The sequence below is a fragment of the Glycine soja genome, chromosome 10 (genome assembly GCF_004193775.1).
Source record: "Glycine soja cultivar W05 chromosome 10, ASM419377v2, whole genome shotgun sequence".
NCBI lineage: Eukaryota > Viridiplantae > Streptophyta > Magnoliopsida > Fabales > Fabaceae > Glycine > Glycine soja.
Window position 1 is genome coordinate 28,167,422 of NC_041011.1, and position 13,390 is coordinate 28,180,811.

At 36.8% G+C, this 13,390-nt stretch overlaps 1 non-coding gene across 1 annotated transcript; it reads right to left on the reverse strand.

Moving 5' to 3' along the window:
- Nucleotides 1-268: 268 nt before the first annotated feature.
- Nucleotides 269-375, reverse strand: LOC114372805. Its single transcript, XR_003658368.1, has one exon. It is a non-coding gene; the product is annotated as a small nucleolar RNA R71 (small nucleolar RNA).
- Nucleotides 376-13,390: the final 13,015 nt, after the last annotated feature.

A 13,390-nucleotide genomic window follows, 5' to 3' on the forward strand; every position in this document is an offset into this window, starting at 1 on the left:
TAAAACTGGACTAATCCATTTGCTTCCAAAGTTTCATGGCCTTGCAGGTGAAGACCCACACAAGCATCTGAAAGAATTCCATATTGTCTGCTCCACCATGAAACCACCAGATGTCCAGGAGGATCACATATTTCTGAAGGCCTTTCCTTATTCTTTAAAGGGAATGGCAAAGGACTGGCTATATTACCTTGCTCCAAGGTCCATCACGAGCTGGGATGACCTCAAGAGAGTATTCTTAGAAAAAAAATTCCCTTCTTCCAGGACCACGGCCATCAGAAAAGATATTTCAGGCATTAGACAACTCAGTGGAGAGAGCATATATGAATACTGGGAGAGATTTAAAAAATTATGTGCTAGTTGCCCTCACCACCAGATTTCAGAGCAGCTTCTCCTCCAATATTTTTATGAAGGACTCAGCAACATGGAGAGAAGTATGATAGATGCTGCCAGTGGTGGAGCCCTTGGAGACATAACCCCTGCTGAAGCTAGAAATTTAATTGAGAAGATGGCTTCCAACTCCCAGCAATTCAGTGCCAGAAATGATGCTATTGTCATTAGAGGAGTGCATGAAGTAGCCACGAATTCATTTCATCAAGTGAGACTAAGAAGCTTGAAGGTAAACTAGATGCCTTGGTTAACCTGGTAATCCAACTGGCAATGAATAAAAAATCTGCACCTATCGCCAGACTTTGTGGTTTATGCTCCTCTGCCGACCACCACACAGACCTTTGCCCTTCTGGGCAACAATCTGAAGCAATTGAACAGCCTAAAGCTTATGTCGCAAACATCTACAACAGACCTCCTCAACCTCAGCAGCAAAATCAGCCACAACAGAATAACTATGACCTCTCCAGCAATAGGTACAATCCCGAATGGAGGAATCATCCCAACCTTATATGGTCGAATCCTTCACAACAACAGCAACAACAACAGTCTTATTTTCAAAATGTTGTTGGCCCAAGCAGACCATACGTTCCTCCACCAATCTAGCAACAACAACAACAACAACAGCCCCAGAAACAGCAAACAGTTGAGGCCCCTCCGCAACCTTCCCTTGAAGAACTTGTGAGGCAAATGACTATGCAAAACATGCAGTTTCAGCAAGAGACCAAAGCCTCCATTCAGAGCTTAACTAATCAGATGGGACAGTTGGCTACACAGTTAAATCAACAACAGTCCCAGAATTTTGATAGATTACCTTCTCAATCTGTCTAGAATCCCAAAAATGTGAGTGCCATTACATTGAGGTCAGGAAAGCAGTGTCAAGGACCTCAACTAGTAGCATCTTCCTCATCCGCCAATGAACCTGCCCAACCTCACTCTACTCCAGAAAAAGATGATGACAAAAATTTAAAGAGTAAGTTACCTAACAATTTCTATGCAGGTGAATCTAAAGAGAAGCAGCATATCCCTCTTCCATTCCCTCCAAGAGCAATTTCCAACAAAAAATGGAAGAGGCAGAGAAAGAGATCTTGGAAACATTTAGGAAAGTAGAGGTAAACATACCTCTGCTGGATGCAATAAAGCAAATTCCAAGATATGCTAAATTCTTGAAGGAGCTGTGCACTAATAAGCGGAAGCTTAAAGGAAGTGAAAGAATTAGTATGGGCATAAATGTCTCTGCATTGGTTGGTAAATCTGTTCCCCAAATCCCTGAAAAATGTAAAGATCCAGGTACATTCAGCATACCTTGTATTATAGGGAACAATAAGTTTGACAATGCCATGCTAGATTTAGGAGCTTCTGTTAGTGTTATGCCTCTGTCTATTTTTAATTCTCTATCTCTAGGTCCTTTGCAGTCAACTGATGTGGTAATTCATTTAGCTAATAGAAGTGTTGCCTATCTTGCTTGTTTCATAAAGGATGTCTTAGTTAGAGTTGGTGAGCTAATTTTCCCTTTTGATTTTTATATTTTAAATATGGAGGAGGGATTTTCTAAAGGATCAGTTCCCATCATTCTAGGCAGACCTTTTATGAAAACTACTAGAACTAAGATAGATGTATATGCAGGCACACTATCTATGGAGTTTGGTGATATAACTATTCATTTTAATATTCTTGATGCTATGAAACACCCATCTAAAGATCTTCCTGTATTTCATGTTGAAATAATTCACCATATTGTTGATGAATACATGACTGATCTTCATTCTAATCTGCATGCCTGTCACTCTTCATGCATTGAATCAGAATTTGTACTTGATCATATGTCTGAATTTGATGTTGAGAGTGAATCTAAATTTAATATTGATTACATGTCTGGTGATGTTCTACCTTTTGAGATTGATTTTATAGAGTCAGATAGAACTAACCATGTTTCAGGAAGTACACATACCTCTGACTTTCTTTATGAGGTACAGGCTGAGAAACCATCTCTTTCTACCACTATCCAGCCGCCCACACCAGAATTGAAGCCTCTGCCATCAAATTTAAAATATGCTTACTTGGATGATAGCAAAAGTTTTCCAGTAATTATATCTGCCTCCCTTGTTGATGAGCAAGAGGAGAAATTGTTATCAGTTCTCAAGAAGCATAAGAAGGCTATAGGCTGGACCCTGGTGGACATTCCTGGTATTAGCCCATCCACATGTATGCATCGAATAAATTTAGAAGATGGGGCTAAACCAGTAAGATAGCCACAGAGAAGACTCAACCCGATGATTCTTGATGTAGTGAAGAAGGAGGTAACCAAGCTTTTGCAAGCTAGAATCATTTATCCTATCTTTGACAGCCAAGGGGTGAGTCCCGTCCAAGTAATTTCGAAGAAAACCGGCCTCACCGTGATAAAAAATGAGAAGGATGAGCTGATTCCTACTCGGGTGCAGAAAAGTTGGAGAGTATGCATCGACTATAGGAGGCTGAACCAGGTTACCAAAAAGGACCATTTTCCACTGCCATTCATTGACTAGATGCTTGAACGCCTGGCAGGTAAATCTCACTACTCTTTCCTTGTTGGTTTTTCTGGTTATATGCAAATCACTATTGCTCCTAAGGATCAGGAAAAGACCACATTCACCTGCCCCTTCGACACTTTTGCCTATAGCAGGATGTCTTTCGGCTTGTGCAATGCCCCAGGTACCTTCCAGCGGTGCATGATTAATATTTTTAGTGATTTTTTAGAAAATTTCATAGAGGTGTTTATGGATGATTTCACTGTATATGGATCCTCTTTTGATGTTTGTTTGGATAGTCTGGAAAAGGTTTTGAACAGATGCACTGAAACTAACCTTGTTCTAAATTTTGAAAAATGTCATTTTATGGTTGAGCAAGGTATAGTTTTAGGCCACATTATTTCCAATAAGGGCATTGAAGTAGATCCTGCAAAAATTTCTATTATTTCCCAATTGCCTTACCCCTCTTGCGTGTGAGAGGTGCGATCTTTTCTTGGTCATGCAGGATTCTACAGGCGCTTTATAAGAGATTTTAGCAAAGTAGCCCTTCCACTATCCAACTTGTTGCAAAAGGAGGTGGAGTTTGACTTTAATGATAAATGCAAAGAGGCTTTTGATTGCCTCAAAAGAGCACTGACTACCACCCCCATCATCCAGGCACCCGACTGGACAACCCCTTTTGAGCTTATGTGTGATGCATCAAATTATGCATTGGGGGCTATCCTTGCTCAGAAAATTGATAAATTGCCTAGGGTGATGTATTATGCTTCTAGGACTTTAGATGCTGCCCAAGCGAATTATACTACTACTGAGAAAGAGCTACTAGCCATAGTTTTTGCTCTTGAAAAATTTCGTTCTTATTTGCTTGGTACTCGCATTATTGTTTATACTGACCATGCAGCTTTAAAGTACTTGTTGCAAAAGGCTGATTCAAAGCCTAGGTTGATCCGATGGATGCTCTGGCTCCAAGAGTTTGACTTGGATATCCGTGATAGGAGCAGAGCAACAAATTAAACGCAGACCTTTGCCCTTCTGGTTTATGCTCCTCTCTCCTCTCTCTCTCTCTCTCTCCTCTCTCTCTTCTATTTTTTGTTTTAGTTTTAGTCTCTCTTCTCTTTCTCTTTTTTTCGTTTTTTACAATTCCAGTTTAGACTTTTAGTTTTATCAATAAAATATCGTTCTCTATTTGATTAATGGAAGGCTAAGTCCGCAGCGTTGTTTTCTCTTGAGGATCAATCACAGTTTTCTTTGAGGTTCTATTATTACTGTTAAATTTTGTTCAGTTTTTCCTCTTCACTAATTACTCTGAATTTGTTGCTATTAATTCATGCATGCTTAGTGCTTGATTAATTGTCTCTGCGCTTAATTTACGTTCATGCTTAATGACTGTTTATGAGTAATTGGTGTGTGTGATGCTTAATCACATAATGAATGTTTTATGTTAAATTTCACTTAGTAATTTAATTTAGGGTTGGATTAAGTGGTTGAACTGATAAAGGATAAATTCTCGCAACCTAGGATAAAAGGCTTTCTTGTGAATCAAGGGGAAGCAACGTATTTTAATTCTGATAATTTCTAATTCAATTTTACTCCATGTTTAATTTACAAAAGCAAACAACCCCCCCCCCCCCCCCCAATTTGTTACTATTTCCTACTATTTGTTATGAACATTTGGTGTATCATTGCTCGTTGGGAAACGACCTAGGATCACTTCCTAGTTACTACATTTTAATATTTATTTGATTCGGGTATGGCCTAGATCAACCGTCTTAGAAATTGAGTGTTCAAATACAGTTTTGTTAAAATCGTCTCAAAAATCAAGTATTCAAATATGGTTTTCTTAAAATCGTCTTTGAAATTAGTCTCCTCAACCTGATGCTCAATCTACCCTTCTCCTCATACACCTTTTATTTGTGCCCTAGCCTCACTCAAAATATCTCCTTCCACGAGGAACACGTACACCATTTCTATTTCCATCTTCTCCTCCCATTTCTTAAACCTTAGGTTGGTTCTTCTTCTTTGTGTTCCAGTTTTATGCTTTTTCTCTCTCTCTTTCTTTCAATCTCAAACCTCAACTATGATCCTTTTTCACGGAATAAAGAGCCCTTGACTCTTGAGAAGAAAACACATATTTCCTTGAGTAGTCAAAAGGAAGCATAATGGGATCCAAAATTCTTCCAGAATGAGCATTAAAGCTTTGCGTAATGGGAATCGTTGAAGCTAGAAGAGGCCTCGTTTTAGGTTCATTCCCTTTTCCATTCTCCACTTTCCCTTTTTTTTTTTGCTTCCTTTTAACATATTTCATTATTGTTTTAGGGCCTATGGTCTAGGATTGCTTATATTGCGCTCAGTCTTATCTGAAGACCTTTTCCACATTGAGTTTTGTAGGTACCATACCACCTCAACTTCTTTTTATTATTTTTTTTGTTCTCAACTTTTTTTTGGTTCTTTGATTAGGGTTAATGAGACTTTTGACACAAAGGAAATGGAGGCAGTAATGTAAGTTCTTATTTATGGAAGCTTATATACAAGTTTGTGGTTTTTATATTTATAACCTCAATTTATTTAATGATAAGAATTATATGTACGTTGGTGTTTATGGGCATTTGAAAAGCTTTCAAGGTGTTAAGAAACTTGTTTCCTTCTCTGTTAGGCATGTGCACTATACCAATTTGGTGTTATATTGTATCAATTGTGCGATTCATTTACTAATTTTAGTCTATTAGTTTGTTGTGTGATTTTCTTGAATCTTCAATGAGATGCATTAATAAATAAGCACATGTTCAATTCAGTTATGAAGAAGTGATAATCACTATTTATGTCATTAGTCATTACCTTAGTTATCTAATTTTAACTTGAAATAAAGTTCTAGAATGTGTCTGGAGAGTTTGGAGTTGTGTTCTGTTCAGAGCATCGGGTGACACATATATGTTAGTTATGTGTGTACATACATACTTATACTCTTTTATCATTTTGGACTTTAAAATCTCAAAATATGAATCACTATAGATAATATTAAGTGCATTGGATATTGAAGAACAGGGGTGCTGTCAAGGTTTATTGTGGTTTGTCAGATTCACCAACGTTAAGGCACTACAAGATGTTGGATTTAACAAATGTAATATATCCAAACTTATAAAGATGTTATTGGGTCTGGTCTCGTCATTATCCACCTTTTTGGAGTCTTCCTAGGGTGAGGTGTTTCAATAGGCACAACACTAATTAGCTTATATACACTTTGCCTAACTTAAGCCTTAGTTTGTGAAAACTAAAATTGGGAAGGGGGAGGCAAGGAGTTAGACTAGTAGTGGTAGATCCAACTCTAAAATTGACTCAACAACTTACATTACATCTGTAACATCCCATTTTTCGTAAGCTAATTTAAAAAGAATTGTTATTTATAATTAAATAGAGTTTTAGAAAAATGATGAGATTTTATAAATAAATAAATAAGGAGATATAATTATTAATTAAAATAATGGTTTGAGAGAAAATAAAAAGGGTATTTTATTTATTTGTTTGATAGAGAATAAAATGAAGTTTGTTTTTATAAAATAATAAATAAATAAATAAATAGAGTAAACCTAGCTATAAATAGCCTTAGGTCAGTTTTCACATTGACGGTGTCTCTTTTTTCCCTCATTTTCGTTTTTCCCCTTCTCCTCTCAAAGTCTCTCTTTTTCCCGCAGACCACCAAACCTGTCTCAAGAAAATGACGATCCCAGATTCATTCCCCGTTGGATCATCGTGAAATTTAAGCAACAGATTTGAAACTCAATTTCGAGAATTCTCGCCGTTGAGAATTATGAAAAGATGTCGGAGATGAAAGAAATATTATTCGCATCGTGACTTTTTCTTTTCCAGTAGAAACCCAGAGCTGTCTCGGTAAAACTATGATCCTTGATTCGTTAACCGTTGGATTTTCACAACATTTTGATATGTTATTCGAAATTAAATTTCTCACAAATTCACCATTGTGATTTGCGAGTTAATAATCGTGAAGGGAGAAAAAGGAATTGCATGAAGATAGTACAAATGGAGGCTTCAATCCCTTCTCCGTGGGAACTCTATCGGAGCAGTCGGAGGAAAAACTGGAGGAATCTCACGAAACCGCTAGAGATGCCGCTATCACTGCCGGAAAACACGTGAGTCTGCTTAGAGGTAAGGGATGAGTTATTCACAATTGGGGGCTAGTGAGAACATGTGTAAGGATCCTTAGAGGATTAAATTAGGGTTTTATTTTGGGATGGTTATTAAATTGCATTTTTTCCTTTATGATTATAAATAAAATATTGATGTTCTAATGAGAATTGCTTGATAAATTATGCTCTTGATATTTGTATATTTTGACCTATGATTTTGATATAATTGTATAATATTATTTGAGGGGTTTATATTAAGAATATGAAATGATGACTCAAATTATGAGTATGTGGTGAATTGAACATGTGATGAATGATGGAATACATGTATATTGAGATGTGTATTGTGTTGTGAGCTATGAATTATGCAATCACACAACTGTAAGACCCTTTAAGGGCGACGAGTTTTGCGCGAGGGGTATTGTGATGGGATCCATTGTGGAAACCCGACGAGTTTAATCACAAGCACGACGATTTAAAATGATTTTGAAAATAATTGAGTAGTTGTGTGTATTGCATAGTTCACAGGTAAAGTGAGTGTGATTCATGAAATGTGATGACATGCTAAATTGAGATTATACCATTGTGATTGAGATCAAGTGTATGTAATAAATTGAGTATGTACGTGATTGTGATGTTGTTTGCATTGAGTTATAAACTATGAATTGTACAATCACACGACTTTAAGACCCTTTAAGGGTGGTGAGTTAATTATAAGACCCTTAAAGGATGGTGAGTTAATTATAAGATCCTTTAAGGGCGGTGCGTTAATTATAAGACCCTTTAAGGGCGGTGAGTTAATGCTAAGACCCTTTAAGGGCGGTGAGTTAATGCTAAGACCCTTTAAGGGCGACGAGTTAAAATTATTTTGAGAACAATTGAGGAGTCGTGTGTTTTGTGCAGTTCATAGATAGAGTCTGTGTGCTAAAATGTTTTCTGGGTTGAACCTGAATCAGGAGGGAGAGACCCTGAGGGACTCTTCGGAGTGTAGGCCTTGGGAGTCACCCAGTTTGAGTGCTCCTTTAAGCCTATGTTGATCCCATATGGTTGGAGCATTTTCGCAAAACACTATGACCCTGACTGGTCACCCTATGATATTATCTAGTGAGAGTGACTTGACTTGCTAGTGTGTCCTGTCATGTACTCTTAGGCGACCGACGAGGTTTTTCACTCACATGGTACTACATTGCATATAGGCTTGAGTCCTAGCATAACTGTTGCATACGCTTGCTAATTGTTTATTATGAAATTGATGTGTTATTATGTCTTGATCGGGGTGTGTGATTCTTGTGTATTGTGATTGATGATTGAAAAGTGAATTTTGAATGACAAAGTGGTGCAATAATGTGAGCTATGCTAAGTAAATTATATTTGGCTACTATATGTTGTCTTGTTTCTCTCTAATAGTTAGGAATGTGATAACTCACTCCCGATTTGTTGTTTGTGTTGGATCTTGTGATGATCTTAAACTTTGTATTCGGGGGAGCAGATGACTAGGTGAACTACTTTAAGGAATATTGTGATAAAAGACGTCGGGACACAATGCTCTGATAGGATGTGACATTGGGAGATAAGTTTTTATATTCATTTTATGATGTTAGTCTATTTTATTTTACCTCACTGATTTAACAAAATATTTTTGTAAATTTTGACGGTTTTATTTTGAGCCTAATATGTTTTTAATAAGTTTTAATTGATAATAGTAAAGTGAATGTGAACCTTTTACCCACGTGAATTTGTTTACCAGTTTTTTTATATTTTATTTATTTGTATATATGTCGGGGTAGAGGGTGTCACAACATCCCCCTTTATTGCTAGTTGAATAGATGTAAAAGCGTCAGCCTGGGCCTAGCACCATTGCATATGATAGAATATCACTCACTATTGATTTCATGAATGATTTACCTAACTTTGGAGTTAACAACTAACATTTATATCCTTTAGCACAACTGATATCAAATCCTGACACTGATATCAAGAGCTACATAATTGGTTGATGTTACTTGTTTTTTCTATTGCCTTTCTAGGATTATATTGTGCATAAGATTGAAAATATCTTGGATGGTTAGAGACTAGCATATTTAATTAAACTTTTCTTTTGACAAATATGATCTAATTCAATTTCATTTTAATTTGTATGATAATTATTTAGGGTGATCGGTAAATAGCCTTAGCCAACAAGTCCTGAACTTTGAGAACACATTGAATCAGTATAGGACAATGCGAATGGAAGTGTATTGAATCAGTTCTTAGACATGTCTATAGCAGTTGTGGTAACGGGAAGCAATGACTACATCAACAACTACCTCCTGCTTGGCTTATATGGCTCCAGACATAATTATACCGCCCAAGACTTTAGCAATCTACCTGTTAATAGCTATGTGCGACAAATTTTGGTAAATTTAATTAATATATATCTCTTTTTCTCTTAATTAATTCTTTGATCAGTTTGTGCTTAAACATGTATATATGGTGCAATGCAAGCACTACATAGCGTAGTATTAAGGAAGTTCTTACTAGCAGGAATTGGGCCACTGGGTTGCATCCCAAATCTTCGATTAATTTAATTTAATTTCCATCTTTTGATTCATTCTTTGTGGCTAATGATCATGTATGTAGCTATGTAAAGAATGAGAGTGAGTTTGGTTACATAAAAGGGAGTGAGAAGGGTCCCTCACACTAGGGGGAACTGAAGAAGGAATGGGAAACATCTAAAAGTGGCAAAATGCAATCTCCAATTGATTTGTCAAACCACAGAGTGAGAGTGGTGCCAAAGTTAGGGGAGCTTAAGAAGTACTATAAGCCTTAGAATGCCACTGTCAAGAACAGAGGCCATGATATTCAAGTAATCAATCAACCACTCATCACAATATCTCAAAACCTCAACCTCAACCATATGTATTCATGCATGAACATATATGTTTTAATTTTATTTTGTGTTTAAAATAAAAAAAAAATAAAGGAATAGAAAGAACTTTATTGTAACAGTTTTCTGGAGTGGGGTTTGATGGAAGCTTGCTTGTGGAGCTTCTATGGAGGCTGGATCTTTGAGCTTCAATGGGGTCCTTTAATGGTGATTTTCCACCATGGAGATGCAGCAGAAGACAAAGGAAAAGAGGTGAGAGGAGGCTCCATCCATTAAGGAATAAGCCATGGAAGAAGGAGCTTCACCACCAAGATGAGCCTTAGATAAGAAGCTTGGAGAGGATGCTTCAATGGAGGAAAAGAAAGAGGGAGAGAAAGAGAGAGGGGGGAGCACGAAATTGAAGGAATAAAAGAGGGAGAGAAGTGGAACTTTGAAGTATGTCTCACAAGACTCTCATTCATCAAAGTTACAACAAGTGTTACACATGCTTCTATTTATAGACTAGGTAGCTTCCTTGAGAAGCTTTCTTGAGAAAACTTCCTTGAGAAGCTTCTTTGAGAAAACTTCCTTGAGAAGCTAGAGCTTAGCTACACACACCCCTCTCATAACTAAGCTCACCTCCTTGAGAAGCTTCCTTAAGAAGATTCCTAAAGAAGCTAGAGCTTAGCTACACATACCTCTCTAATAGCTAAGCTCACCTCCTTGAGATGAGAAGCTAGAACTTAGCTACACACCCCCTATAATAGCTAAGCTCACCCCCATGACAAAAAACATGAAAATACAAAAAAAAAGTCCTTACTAGAAAGACTACTCAAAATGCCCCGAAATACAAGGCTAAAACCCTATACTACTAGAATGCCCAAAATACAAGGCCCAAACGAAGGAAAAACCTATTCTAATATTTACAAAGATAAGCGGGCTCATACTTAGCCCATGGGCTCGAAATCTACCCTAAGGCTCATGAGAACCCTAGGGCCTTCCCTTGGATCTCTAGCCCAATCTACTTGGAGTCTTCTACCCAATGCCCTTGCGGGATAGGATTGCATCAGGGTTCTCCTTTATTTCATCTGAAAATGTTTGTTGACAGCTGGTAATTCCTGAGCCCACCTACAAATTCATTGAGTGTGGAAGAGACATGATGATAATGTCTTTCGTTTAATTTACATAATTTCTTTTTTTCTTCTTTTTTTTTGTTTCTCTTTTTTATTACATTCTTCACTTTTTCTTTCTTTATTTGTTTGCTTCTTCTACTTCTCTAATTCGTATTCATTCTAGCTACACTGCTATTTATAATCTTACTATTACCCTCCAATGTGTTGAGACAAAGATCTCAGGCTGTTAAACCTTTGATACTTTGTGAATGGGGATACAAAAGAATTCTTAGGCGGTTAGTCCTTTGAACACTTTTGTATTAGGGAATGGGAAGAATCAAAAGAATTCTCAGACTGTTTCGTTTTGAATTCTTTGACAAGGGAGAAGGGAGACACAAAAGAATTCAGGCGATTAGTCCTTTGTTCTTTTGGAAAAGGGAGAAGAGAGACACAAAAAGAATTCAGGCAGTTAGTCCTTTGTTCTTTTGGAAAAGGGAGAAGAGAGACACAAAAAGAATTCAGGCGGTTAGTCCTTGGCGAATTCTTTTTGGCAAAGGGAGAAGAGAATGAAAAGATGAATAGCACAAGTTTTCATGGTTTGGAAAACCAAAAAACTTCAGAAAGCTTTTTGGTACAAAGAAGAAGAAGAAGTTCAAAGAGATTCAAGGCTTGTAAAGGATTGTATGAAATAAGTGTTCAAGATTCTAGAAATGCAAAACAAAGCCTTGCTTTTATAGACTCTTCATGTCTGGTCAAGAAGACCATTTAGAAGAGTTATAACTTTTAGAAAAACTTAAAACCATTTTGAAAAAGTCAAAACCTTTTTGAAGAGTTACATCTTTTGATTTATCAGAAACACTCACTGGTAATCGATTACACAAGGCTTTTAAGTGAAAGGATGTGACTCTTCACATTTGAATTTGAATTTCAACGTTCAAGGGCACTAGTAATCGATTACCTAAACATTGCAATCGATTACAGCTTTTTGAAAATAATTGGAGCGTTGTAAATTCAGTTTGAAAACTTTTTCAAACTCATTTTGCTACTGGTAATCGATTACAACAATATGGTAATCGATTACCAGAGAGTAAAAACTCTTTGGTAAAAGGTTTTGTCAAAAACTCATGTGCTATTCAAATTTTTGAAAACACTTTTTAATACTTATCTTGATTGAGTCTTCTCTTCATTCTTGAATCTTGAGTCTTGAATCTTGATCTTGATTCTTGAGATCTTGAACCTTGAATCTTGATTCTCGCCTCTAGACTTTCTTCTTGAGTTCTTGAATTCTTTTTGATTCTTATCTTGAACTCTTGAATTGTTCTTGATTCACTTGAGTTGTTCTTTGATTGATCTTTGAGCTTTTTGTCATCACCTTTGTCATCATTTTTTGTTATCATTATTGTTATCATCAAAACACCTTTGAATCACCTTTGATTCACCATGAAGCTTTGCTTCTACACACGCTTTAGTAAAGAAACAAAACCTCCAACTGATCATAGCAACTTATGATTTTTTTGATGAAAAACAATGTGTCTATTGGGGAAGGAGAGTATGCTGATGAAATTTTCTCATAACCATAAATGAGATTTTGGATGTTAGCATTTCGTTTCTAAATGACCATTTAGAGGAAACACTGGGTTCAACAAAAATAGAAGAAAATCACTCAAAGTGTATCAATCTCACACGAGTAAGTGTTTCATCCTAATTCCAAACCATAGATATGTCATGACTTGGTTTTGCAAATCATTTCCTATCAAATCAAAGATTACATGCGTGATCATGGATCAATAGGACTTTTTCTTGGGAATGGTTTGTTTTATTGGTGGGAAATTTGGCTGAGTGTTTTGGCCTTTTCTTTTTTTGTTTTTGTTTAGCGTGAGGCAAACAAGTCACTGACGCACAAGATTTTGGTTGACAATCAAAGGGAGAGGACCACTTTAGGTTGTGGTTTCCTTTCTTTTCTTGTTTACTTGGTGACAATTCTGTATTGTTCAGATATTGTCTGGTCCAAAGACTTTTCTGCATATTTCTTCTGTTTTCTTTCGATCTTTGATCGGGAATTCTCTTTCTTTTTTGCTTTCTCCCATTTTTTCTTGATTGGGAATTTTCTCTTTTTGCTTTTTGCCGATTCTTTTGATCGGGAATTTTCTCCTTTTTGTTTTCTTTTGAGGGCAAGGTGTCGCAACGTGCCCTTTTGCAGGCGAGCGAGGCGAGGCTCACGGGTGCGTTTTCCAAAGGAGGAAAGATGCGCGGAGTCGCCACCAACTTTTATTTGTGAAAAACGTCAGAAAAACCGAAGGAAACCAGTCAAAAAGAAAATTCTAAGTTCGGGAGTTGTATTTACGTTTGAGGAAGGTATTACCACCTCTCACGTTTGTCTCAAAGGATAACAGCCTATTT